The following is a 15,426-nucleotide window of genomic DNA, read 5'->3' on the forward strand; positions in this document are numbered from 1 at the left end:
GGTCATAGTTAAAAATGCAGTGGACAACGACGATGAGTAATCAATGCCTATGAGAATGTTGCCAAAACACAAACAAACATAGGTTACTGTCTATTTCCAAATTATGCCGTGTTTTGGTCAGTCAAGTCAGTAGAGAACTCTTTGTTTTATTTGGGACAGACCTACAGGTTTACAGTGCAGGCTAAAATCATTTGGAGTTCCTGCAATTGAGACGGAGGGTGGGGCGACAGAGGCAAGCAGGGAAGGGGGAGGTCTCCTTCAGAATCTCCCAGATCTGTAACCCCCCACCCTCCAAAACACGCGCACACAACGCACACACTGCGCGGTGAGAAGTTTTTCGGGGAGGTCACAGACGCAGCCTGCAGCGAGTTAGAATTCGCTGCTCTGAAATATATTAATTGAAGTTGCCAGCCACTTCACCTCACATGCTATTCACAAAATACAGAACATCTCTGCGTTGTTGACTTAAAAAAAATATATATATAATTTCAGCAAAATATTAGGTTGCAGGCTTGTGCAAACGTTTTTTTCGCGATTTTTTCCGATTGTTCCAAGACAATACAGAAAACGGTCGGAGTTCCGACGTTTTCTCCGGGCAGGAATAGGCACATTTGGACTAAACTAAAATGCTTTGAGATTTGCTGGTTTACTGAAACGGATAAACAACTAAATGCTGTTGTATTCGAACAGAAAGTCTTAGTTTTAAAACTTGTTGGAAGGTAGAAAGAGAGACCGCACCATACGCCGCAGTCAACGTCCATTACGCGTGGCTTCGCCGCGCCACTCTATTTGAACTCGGAAAAATACCGATGTTTTTTTCGGGAGTTGTAACTTGAAGGCATCAAAGGAATCGGACATTTACTTCATATCCTACCTCCTCGAGGGTAGTTGCACAAGGATCGGAAACGCAGGTGAGACACCAATGCAATCCAATAAATATCAAGACTGTAGTCACACAATGTTGCATGCAGCTTGCATTCTGTGGTCTGTAAACATTGGTTCATTATTTTTTCAGAATCATTGCTCTTTTGATAAAAACAATGCTACGTTTAAATTAAGTAGGTGTAGGGTACCTAGTCAAGCATGTTCATATAGATTTTAAATGCATAGCCTATATAAGAAAAATTGCCTATGGAACTTAGGAGCCCCTGCATGTGGTAGGTAGCCTATTGAATAACTATGTAACTGCAATAGCCAAGGGTTTGTTTGGAATGAGTTGGATATCCGAGGGTTTCCTCTTGATTTATCAGTTAAACGAACGAACCCTTCACGAACTACAATGCTTCAAATGACTTACAACCATTAATCCACGTATCCTATGGCATGCACCCTTTATAGCCTTATAATGTCTTATAAAGGGTTATAAAGGGTTTATGAAGGCGCCATTAATAATGTATAAGATATACACAAAGGTGACCACATTTACAAACCAAGTTGGTAAGACTTGACCCGCGTCTCTCTCTGAGGAACACAGCACAAGCAGTCAGTCACAGGTCACTGCTAACGCGGGGACATTGTGTCCGACAGACGTGGCTGTAAATGTCTCGGTGTGCGGTAAATGACGCTAGTGTCACGTCTGATGAGACCTGGCTGATGCGTGCAATCTTTGTTGACTCACCGCGCTTGACCGGTGACTCACTCCCGGAACCAACGGGCACCGGCTGACGAATAGAATGGATTTGAATTAGTTCTATTTGCCACATGATCCGTTGGCATAGAAAAAGTTATTGGACCTGTTTCCTCGACAGAGATTAAAGACTAAAAAGCACTTTCAATCGAGATCCTCCGTCAGAGCATTGTTAGGCCAGGACGAGGCTTAATCTCTGTCTGGGAAACCGGACCATTATGTTCAGAGGACAACTTTGGATGTTCATATCTGCAAATATAGGGTAATATAGCCACACACACACACGCAATAATGATAATCATGTCATGGTGTGAGAGTTCAGTTTCAAGTGTATTTGCATAATGAATACATTGGAAATCTTACTCAACGGGGTAACAGTGGGAGACGGTGAATGTGTGTGTTAGACCTCCTGACTCATTTGTGAATGGAGCGAATTTGTAATTGCTGTTCTATATCAGATGCCTCATTCAGGGAGGGGCAAGAGAAAGAGAGACAGATGGGTGAAGAGTAGAGAGAGAGATTAAAAAAATATATATATGTATAGAGAGAGAGAGTGGAGAGGTAAATAGAAGTGTATGGTAAGAGTGAGCTGTTATCCAGTGCCACTCTCAACATGTCCTCTTCTCTGTCTCCAGACATTCAGCCTCTGTATGTAACCGTACTTCAGCTGGGTTGAATAGTTGTACAATCAATTCATGTAGCCCACTTTGGGACCATGGCCATTTCATGGTATAGGGCCCTATAAATGATGTGATGTGGAGACCGTGGCCTCAAAACACTGAATCCAGACATTATAATGGAATTCAACAATATGTTGAACATTTTAGTCATTTAGCAGACGCTCTTATCCAGAGTGATTTCAGTATTGAGTCCATACATTTTCAGACTTGTCCCCCTTGGGAATTGGACCGACAAAACCTAGCGCTGCAAGTGCCATGCTCCACCAACTGAGCTACACGGGACTAACTTAGCAAGGATTCAACTAAATGTTTGAACGTTTATTCATTCGTCCAAGTTTATCATAAGACATGAACAGAATGCACGAGGGATTCGTATTTATTGCAACATTCTGAAGAGGCAACCAGAATCCCCTCTATATTACAGACCCTTCAGAAAATACCCCTTGACTTTTCACATTTTGTCACAGCCTTATTCTACAATCGTTTAAATTCTATTTTTCCTCATCAATACCCTATAATGTTGAAATTTGAGCAAAAACAGAAATACCTTACTTACATAAGCATTCAGACTTTTCGCTATGAGAATTAACATTGAGCTCAGGTGCATCCTGTTTCCATTGATCATCCTTGAGATGTTTCTGCAACTTGATTGGAGTCCATCTGTGGTAAATTCAATTGATTCGACATGATCTGGAAAGACATACACCTGTCTATATAAGGTCCCGCAGTTGACAGTGCATGTCAAAGCAAAAACCAAGCCATGAGGTTGAAGGAATTGCCCATAGCGCCGAGACAGGATTGTGTCGAGGCACAGATCTGGGGAAGGGTACAAAAACATTTATGCAGCATTGAAGGTCCCCAAAACAGTGGCCTCCATTATTCTTAAATGGAAGTTGTTTGGAACCACCAAGACTCTTCCTAGAGCTGGCCACCTGGCCAAACTGAGCAATCAGGGGAGAAGTGCCTTGGTCAGCGAGGTGACCAAGAACCCGATGGTCACTCTGACAGAGCTTGAAAGTTCCTCTGTGGAGATGTGAGAACCTTCCAGAAGGACAACTATCACTGCAGCACTCCACCAATCAGGACTTTATGGTAGAGTGGCCAGACAGAAGCCACTCCTCAGTAAAAGGCACATGACAGCCCGGTTTAAGTTTTCTAAAGGGTACCTAAAGACTCTCAGACCATGAGAAACAAGATCCACTGCTCTGATAAAACCAAGATTGAACTCTTTGGCCTGAATGCCAATCATCATGTCTGGAGGAAACCTGGCACCATCCCTATGGTGAAGCATGGTGGCAGCATCATGCATGCTGTGGTGATGTTTTTCAGCAGCAGGGAGTGGGAGACTTGTCATGATCGAGGGAAAAATGAACGGAGAAATGTACGGAGGTCCTTGATGAAAACCTGCTCCAGAGTGCTCAGGACCTGACTGGGGGGCAAACGTACACCTTCCAAGACAACGACCCTAAGCACACAGCCAAGACAACGCAGGAGTGGCTTCGGGGCAAATCTCTGAATGTCTTTGAGTGGCCCAGCCAGAGCCCAGACTTGAACCTGATTGAACATCTCTGGAGAGTCCTGAAAATAGCTGTGCAGCGATGCTCCCCATCCAACCTGACAGAGCTTGAGAGGATCTGCAGAGAAGAATGGGAGAAACTCCCCAAATATAGGTGTGCCAAGCTTGTAGAGTCATACCCAAGAAGACTCGAGGCTGTAATCGCCGCCGAAGGTGCTTCAACAATGTACCGAGTACAGGGTCTGAATACTTATGTAAATGTAATATTTCAGCTTTAAATTTGTTATACATTTGCACAAATTTCTAAAAACCTGTTTTTGCTTTGATATTATGGGATGTTGTGTGTAGATTGGTGGGGGAAAACATTTAGAATAATGATGAAACATAACAAAAAAGTCAAGGTTTCTGAATAGTTTCCAAATGCACTGTAGGCTACATTAAGCTACAAAATAAACTTTCCAGTGACACTGACTCACCCAATGATGAAAATGATTCATAGGCCACTCACCAGTAATGCCCGATGCGCTCGTGCCAATATCTCAAGTGCTGTTTGCTCAGAATCGCTGGAAGTTGCTCAGAATCGCTGAAAGTTGCTGCTTCTACAGACAGATTAGTTCACTCTTTTCAGCATTAAGCATTTGCTTTCCAAATTGGAGGCCTGCGTTTTTCTCACAATTGTTTTTATACATTTGTGAAAGGCAAACTGACAGCTGCAAACAGCCATAGATATATGATCCATAGATGGGCAGTTCCCATTCAAGTCAGGACTGGCAGCCATTGTTAGTATACTAATGAGTTTAACAGTTAGAGTGCCCGGGTTAGAGGTTCCAAAATCCTTCTATGGAATATGTATTTGGCTCACGTGCTGTCCAAATTGCAGCCTTCCCAGCTGTAAGTGCTTGTGATAAAGCTAAGCCTACAGCTATTTGGTAGAAGCTATACATTTTTTTTTTTTTTACCTTTATTTAACTAGCAAAATGCCTCCTGCAGGGACGGGGGCCTGGGATTAAAAATAAAAAACAAATACAATATAAATATAGGACAAAACACATCACAACAAGAGAGACAACACTACATAAAGAGAGACCTAAGATAGCATGGCAGCAACACATGAAAACACAGCATGGTAGCAACCACAACATAACAACAACATGGTAGCAACACAACATGGTAGCAGCGCAAAACATGGTACAAACATTATTGGGCACAGACAACAGCACAAAGGGCAAGAAGGTAGAGGCAACAATACATAACACAAAGCAGCCACAACTGTCAGTAAAAGTGTAAATGTGTTTTTATTTATTTATTTTTTCACCTTTATTTAACTGGGTAGGCTAGTTGAGAACAAGTTATCATTTACAACTGCGACCTGGCCAAGTTAATGCAAAGCAGTGCGACAAAAACAACAACACAGAGTTACACATGGGATAAACAAACGTATAGTCAATAACACAATAGAAAAATCTATATACAGTGTGTACAAATGTAGTAAGATTAGGGAGGTAAGGCAATAAATAGGCCATAGTGGCGAAATAATTACAATTTAGCATTAACATTGGAGTCATAGATGTGCAGATGATGATGTGCAAGTAGAGATACTGGGATGCAAAAGAGCAAAAAAAGAATATGGGGATGAGGTAGTTGGGTGGGCTATTTACAGATGGGTTGTGTAAAGGTACAGTGATCGGTAAGCTGCTCTGACAGCTGATGCTTAAAGTTATTGAGGGAGATATGTCTCCAGCTTCAGTGACTTTTGCAATTCATTCCAGTAATTTGCAGCAGAGAACTGGAAGGAAAGGCGGCCAAAGGAAGTGTTGGCTTTGGGGATGACCAGTGAAATATACCTGCTGGAGCGTGTGCTACAGGTGGGTGTTGCTATGGTGACCAGTGAGCTAAGATAAGGTCCTTTACCTAGCAAAGACTTATAGATGACCTGGAGCCAGTGGGATTGGCGATGGATATGTAGCGAGGGCCAGCCAACGAGAGCATACAGGTTGCAGTGATGGGTAGTATATGGGGCTTTAGTGACAAAACGGATGGCACTGTGATAGACTACATCCAATTTGCTGAGTAGAGTGTTGGAGGCTATTTTGTAAATAACATCGCCAAAGTCAAGGATCGGTGGGATAGTCAGTTTTACGAGGGTAGGTTTGGCAGCATGAGTGAAGGAGGCTTTGTTGCGAAATAGGAATACGATTCTAGATTTAATTTTGGATTGGAGATGCTTAATGTGAGTCTGGAAGGAGAGTTTACAGTCTAACCAGACACCTAGGTATTTGTAGTTGTCCACATATTCTAAGTCAGAACCGTCCAGAGTAGATGCTAGTCGGGTGGGTTGGTGCGGGCAGCGATTGGTTGAAGAGCATGCATTTAGTTTTACTAGCATTTAAGTGCAGTTGGAGGCCACGGAAGGAGTGTTGTATGGCTTTGAAGCTCGTTTGGAGGTTTGTTAACACAGTGTCCAAAGAAGGGCCAGATGTATACAGAATGGTGTCGTCTCTCTGATCCACCTCTACGCAATCACCAGCAGCAAGAGCGACATCGTTGATGTATACAGAGAAAAGTGTCGGCCCGAGAATTGAACCCTGTGGCACTCCCATAGAGACTGCCAGAGGTCCGGACAACAGGCCCTCAGATTTGACAGTAATTGGTGAACCAGGCGAGGCAGTCATTTGAGAAACCAAGGTCAATGAAGATGGCTGCACAGTACTATCTTTTAACGATGGCGGTTATGATATCGTTTAGGACCTTGAGCGTGGCTGAGGTGCACCCACGACCAGCTCAGAAACCCGATTGCATAGTGGAGAAGGTACGGTGGGATTTGAAATGGTCGGTGATCTGTTTGTTAACTTGGCTTTCGAAGACTTTAGAAAGGCAGGGCAGGATGGATATAGGTCTTTAACAGTTTGGGTCTAGAGTGTCTCTCCCTTTGAAGAAAGAGGGGGATGACCGTGGCAGCTTTCCAATCTTTTGGGATCTCAGACGATACGAAAGAGAGGTTGAACAGGCTAGTAATAGGGGTTGCAACAATTGCGGTGGATAATTTTAGATTGTCTAGCCCAGCTGATTCATAGGGGTCCAGATTTTGCAGCTCTTTCAGAACATCAGCTATCTGGATTTGGGTGAAGGAGAATGGGGGCGGGGGTTGGGCAAGTTGCTTTGTGGGGTGCATGTTGGCTGGGGTTGGGGTAGCCAGGTGGAAAGTATGGACGGCCGTTGAAAAATGCTTATTGAAATTCTCGATTATCGTGGATTTATCGGTGTTGACAGTGTTTCCTAGTCTCAGTGCAGTGGGAAGCTGGAAGGAGGTGCTCTTATTCTCCATGGACTTTACAGTGTCCCAAAACATTTTGGAATTAGTGCTACAGGATACAACTTTCTGTTTGAAAAGCTAGCCTTTGCTTTCCTAACTGACTGTGTATATTGGTTCCTGACTTCCCTGAAAAGTTGCATATCCCGGGGGCTATTTGATGCTAATGCAGTACTCCACAGGATCTTTTTGTGCTGGTCAAGGGCAGTCAAGTCAGGAGTGAACCAGGGGCTATATCTGTTCTTAGTTCTACATTTTTTTGAACAGGGCTTGCTTATTTAAGATGGTGAGAAAAGCACTATTAAAGAACAACCAGGCATCCTCTACTGACGGGATGAGGTCAATATCCTTCCTGGATAACCTGGACCAGGAGTATTTTGAGTCTTTGAATGAAGAGATTGAGATGAAACTGTCCAGTTTGAGTGTTTGTTGCAGTTCGTTACCAGTTGCTAGCTGCAGCGAACTGAAAAGAGGAGCGACTCAGGGATGTGTTTGCTTTGGGGACCATTAACCTTTCTGGTGCAGGCGTTCCGCTAGCGACCCACCTCGACAACATCCGGTGAAATTGCAGAGCGCCAAATTCAAAATACAGAAATAGCCATAATAAACATTCATAAAAAAATACAAGTGTTATACATCGGCTTAAAGATGAACTTCTTGTTAACTTCTTTGGGACTGGGGAGCAGTATTGAGTAGCTTGGATGAATAAGGTGCCCAGAGTAAACTGCCTGCTACTCAGGCCCGGTTGCTAATATATGCATAGCATTAGTAGATGTGGATGGAAAACACTCTGAAGTTTCTAAAACTGTTTGAATGATGTCTGTGAGTATAACAGAACTCATATGGCAGGCAAAAACCTGAGAAAAAATCCAACCAGGAAGTGGGAAATCTGAGGTTTGTAGTTTTTCAAGTCATTGCCTATCGAATATACAGTGTCTATGGGGTCATATTGCACTTCCTAAGGCTTCCACTAGATGTCAAGAGTCTTTAGAACGTTGTTTGAGGCTTCTACTGTGAAGGAGGGGGGAATGAGAACTGATTGAGTCAGGGGTCTGGCAGAGTGCCATGGGCTGATCATGCGCGCTCACGTGAGCGTTAGCTGCGTTCCTTCACATTTCTACAGACAAAGGAATTCTCCGGTTGAAACATTATTGAAGATTTATGATAAAAACATCCTAATGATTGATTCTGTACTTCGTTTGACATGTTTCTACGAACTGTAACATGACTTTTCATCTGAACTTTCGCCTGGACGTGCCCATTTCTTGTGAGTTTGGATTGTGTACTAAACACGTGAACAAAAAGGAGGTATATTTGGACATAAATGATGGACTTTATCGAACAAATCAAACATTTATTGTGGAACTGGGATTCCTGGGAGTGCATTATGTAGAAGATCATCAAAGGTAAGTGAATATTTATAATGCTATTTCTGACTTCAACATACATGTATTGTGTAACATGAAGTCCTATGAGTGTCAGCTGATGAAGATCATCAAAGGTTAGTGATTCATTTTATCTCTATTTCTGCTTTTTGTGACTCCTCTCTTTGGCTGGAAAAATGGCTGTGTTTTTCTGTGACTAGGTACTGACCTAACATAATCGTTTGGTGTGCTTTCGTCGTAAAGCCTTTTTGAAATCGGACACGGTGGCTGGATTTACAGCAAGTTTATCTTGAAAATGGTGTAAAATACTTGTATGTTTGAGGAACTTTAATTATGGGATTTCTGTTTTTTTGTATTTGGCGCCCTGCAATTTCACTGGCTGTTGGCGAGGTGGGACGCTAATCGTCCCACATATCCCAGAGAGGTTAATCCAGCCGCTTTGTCAGATTTCAAAAAGGCTTTACGGCGAAAGCATACCATGCGATTATCTGAGGACAGCGCCCCACTTACAAAAGCATACAAACATTTTACATCCAAGTAAAGGAATGACAAAAGTCAGAAATAGCGATAAAATTAATCACTTACCTTTGAAGATCTTTATATGGTTGCAGTCACAAGAGTTTCAGCTACACAATAATTGTTTGTTTTGCTCGATAAAGTCCCTCTTTATATCCCAAAAACTCAGTTTTGTTGGTGCGTTTTGTTCAGTAATCCACTGAATCAAAGAGTGTCAAAACATGCAGAGGAATACATCCTAATAGTACCGGTCAACCAATGTTTATAATTAATCCTTGGGTTGTCAATTGTCTAAATAACCGATAATATTTCAACCAGACAATAGCGTATTCAATAGAAAGAAAAAACAACAAAGGGCGCGCACTTGTTCACACACGTAAACCAGCACTCCATGATTCTACAGTCCACTGAGAGAACGGTCTCATTCTTCTTCATTTTTCAGAAAACAAGCCTGAAACAATGTCTAAAGACTGTTGACATCTAGTGGAAGCCATAGGAACTGCATTCTGGGTCCTAACCATTAGGTACTCTACAGGCATTCAATTGAAAATACCCCTATCAAAAAAATCCCACTTCCTGGATGGATTTTCCTCAGGTTTTCGCCTGTCATGTCAGTTCTGTTATACACACAGACATTATTTTAACAGTTTTGTTTTCTATCAAAATCTACCAATTATATGCATATCCTAGCTTCTGGGCCTGAGTAACAGGCAGTTTACTTTGGGCATGCTTCTCATCCAGACGTCGAAGTACTGCCCCCAAGCCATAAGAAGTTAACAGAATGTGACTGGCAGAATGGGTGTTGAATGTAGAGGATGAGGGCTGCAGTGGATATCTCAGATAGGGGGGAGTGAGGCCTAAGAGGGTTTTATAAATAAGCATCAACCAGTGGGTCTTGCGACGGGTATACAGAGATGACCAGTTTACAGAGGAATATAGAGTGCAGTGATGTGTCCTATAAGGAGCATTGGTGGGAAATCTGATGGCCGAATGGTAAAGAACATCTAGCCGCTCGAGAGCACCGTTACCTCCAGATCTATACATTTTGTCTCCGTAATCTAACATGGTTAGGATGGTCATCTGAATCAGGGTTAGTTTGGCGGCTGGGGTGAAAGAGGAGCGATTATGATAGAGGAAACCAAGCCTAGATTTAACTTTAGCCTGCAGCTTTGATATGTGCTGAGAGAAGGACAGTGCGCCATCTAGCCATACTCCCAAGTACTTGTACGAGGCGACTACCTCAAGCTCTAAACCCTCAGAGGTAGTAATAACAACTGTGGGAAGAGGGGCATTCTTCTTACTGAACCACATGGCCTTTGTTTTGGAGGTGTTCAGAACAAGGTTAGGGGTAGAGAAAGATTGCTGGACACTAAGAAAACTTTGTTGTAGAGCATTTAACACAAAATCCGGGGAGGCGTCCAGCTGAGTATAAGACCGTATCATCTGCATATAAATGGATGAGAGAGCTTTATACTGCCTACTTCCCACTGCTATGCTACCACCACACGTGCGCCAGAAAAACACCTGCCTCTTGCTAGGTACACTGGAACTAAAGAGTAACTACACACTAAACATCTACATAAAGTGGTCTCTTGATGTGGTTTAAGCATTGTTGTGGACTTAAAACATAAAATTGAGTTTTTTCTTTTAATAATAATAAAAAAAAGTGTAATTTTGAGAGCGAAAACCGGAAGAAAAAAACATAGAAACAAAACCTGGAAAAACTAAACGGAGAAAACAGAATTTTGGGGAAATAAAACAGATTTGATAATGGTAGTATATCCTTAGTCATGGCTCCCCTTTACACATACACACCGTCATCTGTTTTCCAGTCTGCTGGTGGCGTGGGCCTCTACCGAGAAATGGTGTGTTACTATGACATAGTTACTATGACAGCGTTACGTTGACGGGTGGAACAGGCCGGATCTGAGGCAAAATGTGGTGTGTAGGTGAGGGCTTCCGGAATGGGAAATCTGGAGAGGTCACATCTGCTAGAAAGAGAGGGAGAATAAAAATATATTCTTACGAGAACTAGACTGTATCTAACTAAAGGGATGAGAGGGGAAAGAGAGTGGGGGGTGGGTTAGGGGTGAGGAGGAGATGAAGAACAGATGAGGGAAAGAGGGGGGTGTATGGGGGAGGAAGCGGGAAGGAAGATATTAGAGCGAATGTGTGTGTGTGTGTGTGTGTGGGGAAGGCATGGGAGATAGATGGGAGTGGGGAGAAGTTTCCAATAGGTAGAGGCCCTCTCCTCGATAGAGTTCTAGTGTGATTGCTCTATTCCTGGCCTAGCGACTATACACCACCCTGGGTGTGTGTGTAGCTACTCTCAGACCATCAATTTAGAATCATATCAAACCTCTGGAGTCATTGTAACAGTCCATCGCTAAGCTATACACAGTACCAACATGCTGAGCCAATGGCGTTTAGTTCAACAGCATCTGCAGAATAATTATCACTGCTCTTAAAGTTATTTTTTCATAATTTATGGCCGTTGTCTTCCCTACTCTAGTTGAAAGCAAGTCCCTTCGTATAAGAGTGTCTGTTAAATTGCTAAAATGTTCCTTTCGAATTTAAAGAAGCCACACAGCATGGCTAGAGCGGGGAGAAACCACTCTTATTTTTGTTCTAATTGTGTCTCTGGTGATTTTGTGGTGGTGGTGGTGTGATAACTACCACAGTGAGGTTTACAGAGCTGGGTGTGTTAGCTGTTAACTAGCTTTTAGCTTCTATGGCAGGGCTAATCAACCCTCCTGCTGAAGCGCTATGGCGGGGATTTGCATGTTTTTACTCCTACCATGCTCTGGGGTAGTGCTGGAGCAAAAGCCTGCATACTCAGAATGTTCTATATATCTCTCTCTCTTACTCCCTCCCTCTGTTTCAGCTTGGGTGTCTCTGTGCTGGGCTCTCCTGTCAGCTAGCCAGCAGTATGATGGAGACGCTACACCATAAAACTCATAAATCTGCAAACAGACTCATTCGTTTAAGAGAGTCTTTAATGTTTGTGTGGGGTTGAGTTATGGGCGGGATTAATGAAGGGCATTAATGATGTCTTCATAAACCTCCCGCTCTACTCTTCACCGTTACATACCTCCCTCTCTGGGTCACCATTCTCTCTCTCTCACTCTCACACACACACTGGCTGCCAGCTCCGAAGGACAGATCTCATTATGGAGTCGGACCCTCAGTAATGTCCACACACGCACCTTTCCTCACTGCCATCTACAGTAATGTCCAGGTCTAGTGTATCGTCAGGTTGTTCTGCCATAAAGCACGGAGGTTATGTGTTACAGAGTATTTTCTACAGCTCTCCTTTTTGTTAGTCTCTCACGGTGTGTGTTTGTGGGTTGGAACGGTCTCATCACACCTAAACACAAGATCCATCTTCCCAATGAGACTTTAACACTGTGACACTGACCGGCAGGCTGGAAGCAAATGGTGTTCTGTTCCCTGGCCAGGAGGTGTTTTGGATATGGGGTTATGCTGCGTTCACGTGCTAGTCGGAACTAGGAAACTGACATTTCTGACTCGCTGATTTGTATAACTTTAACCAGTTAGCTAGTCGGACATTTAAGAGTTTCCATGTTCCGACTAGCACATGTACAGCGACAAAGGGGTTAAAGCCAGGACACTACGCAGTCGGAGCCGGCAGAGTGTTGCAGTGTCGTTTTACGTCACAAAATGGGTAGCTCCTTGTTGTGCGCACAAACCTACTACGAACAAGTGCGCCACATGAAATTGGCAACACAACGTATACAATTGATGGGCAGTATTGAGAAAGCTTTGCAGTGGAAGTCCCGCCCCTGTGTCGACTTCACATGCTTTCTGCTATTTATAAACATGGAAGCAATGGACATGCTGCTACTGCTATTGCTATTCTACTTGCATGTTTGCTTTGATTTCGACATTCCTTATGCAAAATTAAATCTCTGTCCAATTTTGAGGATCGTCTGTCCGAGGAGGTGAGACGCTACGAGCACCTCTGTAAAATGACTTGGTGCGGTTGTATACGGACCATAACGCAAAGTCAACAGCTGGGGTGAGATAGCACATCATTTAAAAATGTTCCTTTAATTAACCAGGCAAGTCGGTTAAGAACACATTCTTATTTACAATGACGGCCTACCCCGACCAAACCCGGACGACGCTGGGCTAATTGTGCGAACGCCCTACCAATCACAGCCAGATGTGATACAGCCTGGATTAAAACTAGGGACTTTAGTGACACCTCTTGCACTGAGATACAGTGCCTTAAAATGCTGCGCCACTCGGGAGCATCGACATGGAGACAGATTCGGGACCCGGTATGTTCACAGTCTGATAAAGGAGGAAGAGACCAGGAATGGGACTGCGCCGATTGTCCAACAACTGGGTTGGCTTCCTGTTTATGTAAAACATTGTCCGACAGACACCAATATACCAGATACAATATGCACGGTTGTGTTTGTGCGTGTTTGTGACCTAAAACAAGTTTTGTGCTCAAGACATTTGTAAAGATGTTGGCGTTTGACATGTTTTTTCTGTATAGTTTTTTTCCCCTTCTAATTCACAAGGTATGTTGGTAGGTCATTTATTGGGGGTATGGTGCGTGTTTTATCATTCACGTGTTAAGGTGTAGGTTAATTTACTGGTGGTTTGCCTTTGTGGATCTTGTCTTATTCCCCCATGTCTTATGCACAATATTCCCACTGCACCTTTTGTTTGTCACGATGGTCGTCTTATTTGCACCTTGTTTTTTACATTGCGCTATTTTCCCCTTGTTACATTTTGTTACTGTAACCCATAATGACAAAGTGACAACGCGTTTTTATAAATGTTTCCGTATTTATTGAAAATTAAATTTTCAGTATCTCATTTCCGTAAGTATTCACACCCCTGAGTCAATATAAGTCAGAATCCTCTTTGGCAGTGATTACAGCTGTGAGTCTCTATGGGTAAGTCTCTAAGAGCTTTGCACACCTGAAAAACTCCCCAGTTGTTAACAATTACAAGCATACCCATAACATGATGCAACCACAACTAGGCTTGAAAATATGGATAGTGGTACTCAGTAATGTGTTGTGTTGGATTTGCCCCAAACATAACACTTTGTATTCAGGACATAAAGTAAATTGCTTTGCCATTTTTTCCCCCAGTATTAATTTAGAGCCTTGTTGCAAACAGGATGCATGTTTTGGAATATTTGTATTCCGTACAGGCTTCCTTCTTTTCCCTCCGTCAATTAGGTTTGTATTGTGGAGTACCTACAATGTTGTTGATTCTTCCTCAGTTTTCCCCTACAACAACCATTAAACTCTAACTACTTTAAAGTCACCATTGGTTTCCTTCCTCTCCAGCAACTGAGTTAGGAAGGAGGCCTGTATCTTTGTAGTGACTGGGTGTACTGATACACCATCCAAAGTGTAATTAATAACTTCACCATGCTCATGGATATTCAGTGTCTGCTTCTTTTACCCATCTACCAATAGGTTCCCTTCTTTGCTATGCATTGGAAAAACTCCCCGGTCTTTGTGGTAGAATCTGTGTTTGACATTCACTGCTCGACTGATGGACCTTACAGATGAATGTATGTGTGGGGTACAGAGACGAGGTAGTCATTCAGAAATCATGTTGAACACTATTATTGCAGTCCATGCAACTTATTATGAGACTTGTTAAGCACAGTGTTACTCCTGAACTAAATTATTTAGGCTTGCCATAACAAGGGGGTTGAATATTTACTCAAGACATTTCAGATTTGGATTTTTAATTAGTTTGTCAAAATTTCTAAAAAAAAACGTAATTCCACTTCGACATTATAGGGGTATTGTGTGTAGGCAAGTGACACTTTTATTTATTTATATATATATATATATATATATATCAGGCTGTAACACAACAAAATGTGGAAAAAGTCAAGTGGTTTAAATAGTTTCTGAAGGCACCGTAGATGGGACGACAGACGGGGGTGTGTTCTTACTGTCTACAGCTAGACAGCCACTCTCACCCATAGCAGGAACATCCTCGTTGAAATGGTTGAAAGGCCACGACACGTAACAGAACGTTTTCATGGCCATGTAGATTAGGCTATTGTTTACATCTGGACAGACATTCTCTAGCAGGAAAGTCCCATTTAAAGGTTTACGTAACAGAAGGTTATACATGGCCATGTAGATGAGATTAATGTCTTGAGGGGGGCCTGTCCTTAATGTCAGACAGTACATGTTACAGAATCATGCAAAGCCATGTCGTCTGTACTAGCCTTAGGAAAAATATACGACAAAAACAACGTGAGAATGAAGTGTCTGTCTTTTATGGATGTCTTTATTGTGAAAGATAAATTGATAGGAAACAAAGTTTCTCTCGTAATTAGTGTACGAATACTATAACTGTAGGCTCATTTTTCAGACTAG

The 15,426-nt window shown here is 42.6% G+C and overlaps 1 protein-coding gene across 1 annotated transcript in view; it reads left to right on the forward strand.

Moving 5' to 3' along the window:
• The first annotated feature begins 325 nt into the window (after positions 1-325).
• Positions 326-15,426, forward strand: part of fgfr1b (fibroblast growth factor receptor 1b) — a 34,098-nt gene continuing 18,997 nt past the window's right edge. Inside the window, exon 1 of the mRNA XM_029620173.2 lies at positions 326-911. The gene's annotated coding sequence lies outside the window, so the exon portion shown is untranslated. The remainder of the gene's footprint in view (positions 912-15,426) is intronic.

Source organism: Oncorhynchus nerka, linkage group LG19 (genome assembly GCF_034236695.1).
Source record: "Oncorhynchus nerka isolate Pitt River linkage group LG19, Oner_Uvic_2.0, whole genome shotgun sequence".
Lineage (NCBI taxonomy): Eukaryota > Metazoa > Chordata > Actinopteri > Salmoniformes > Salmonidae > Oncorhynchus > Oncorhynchus nerka.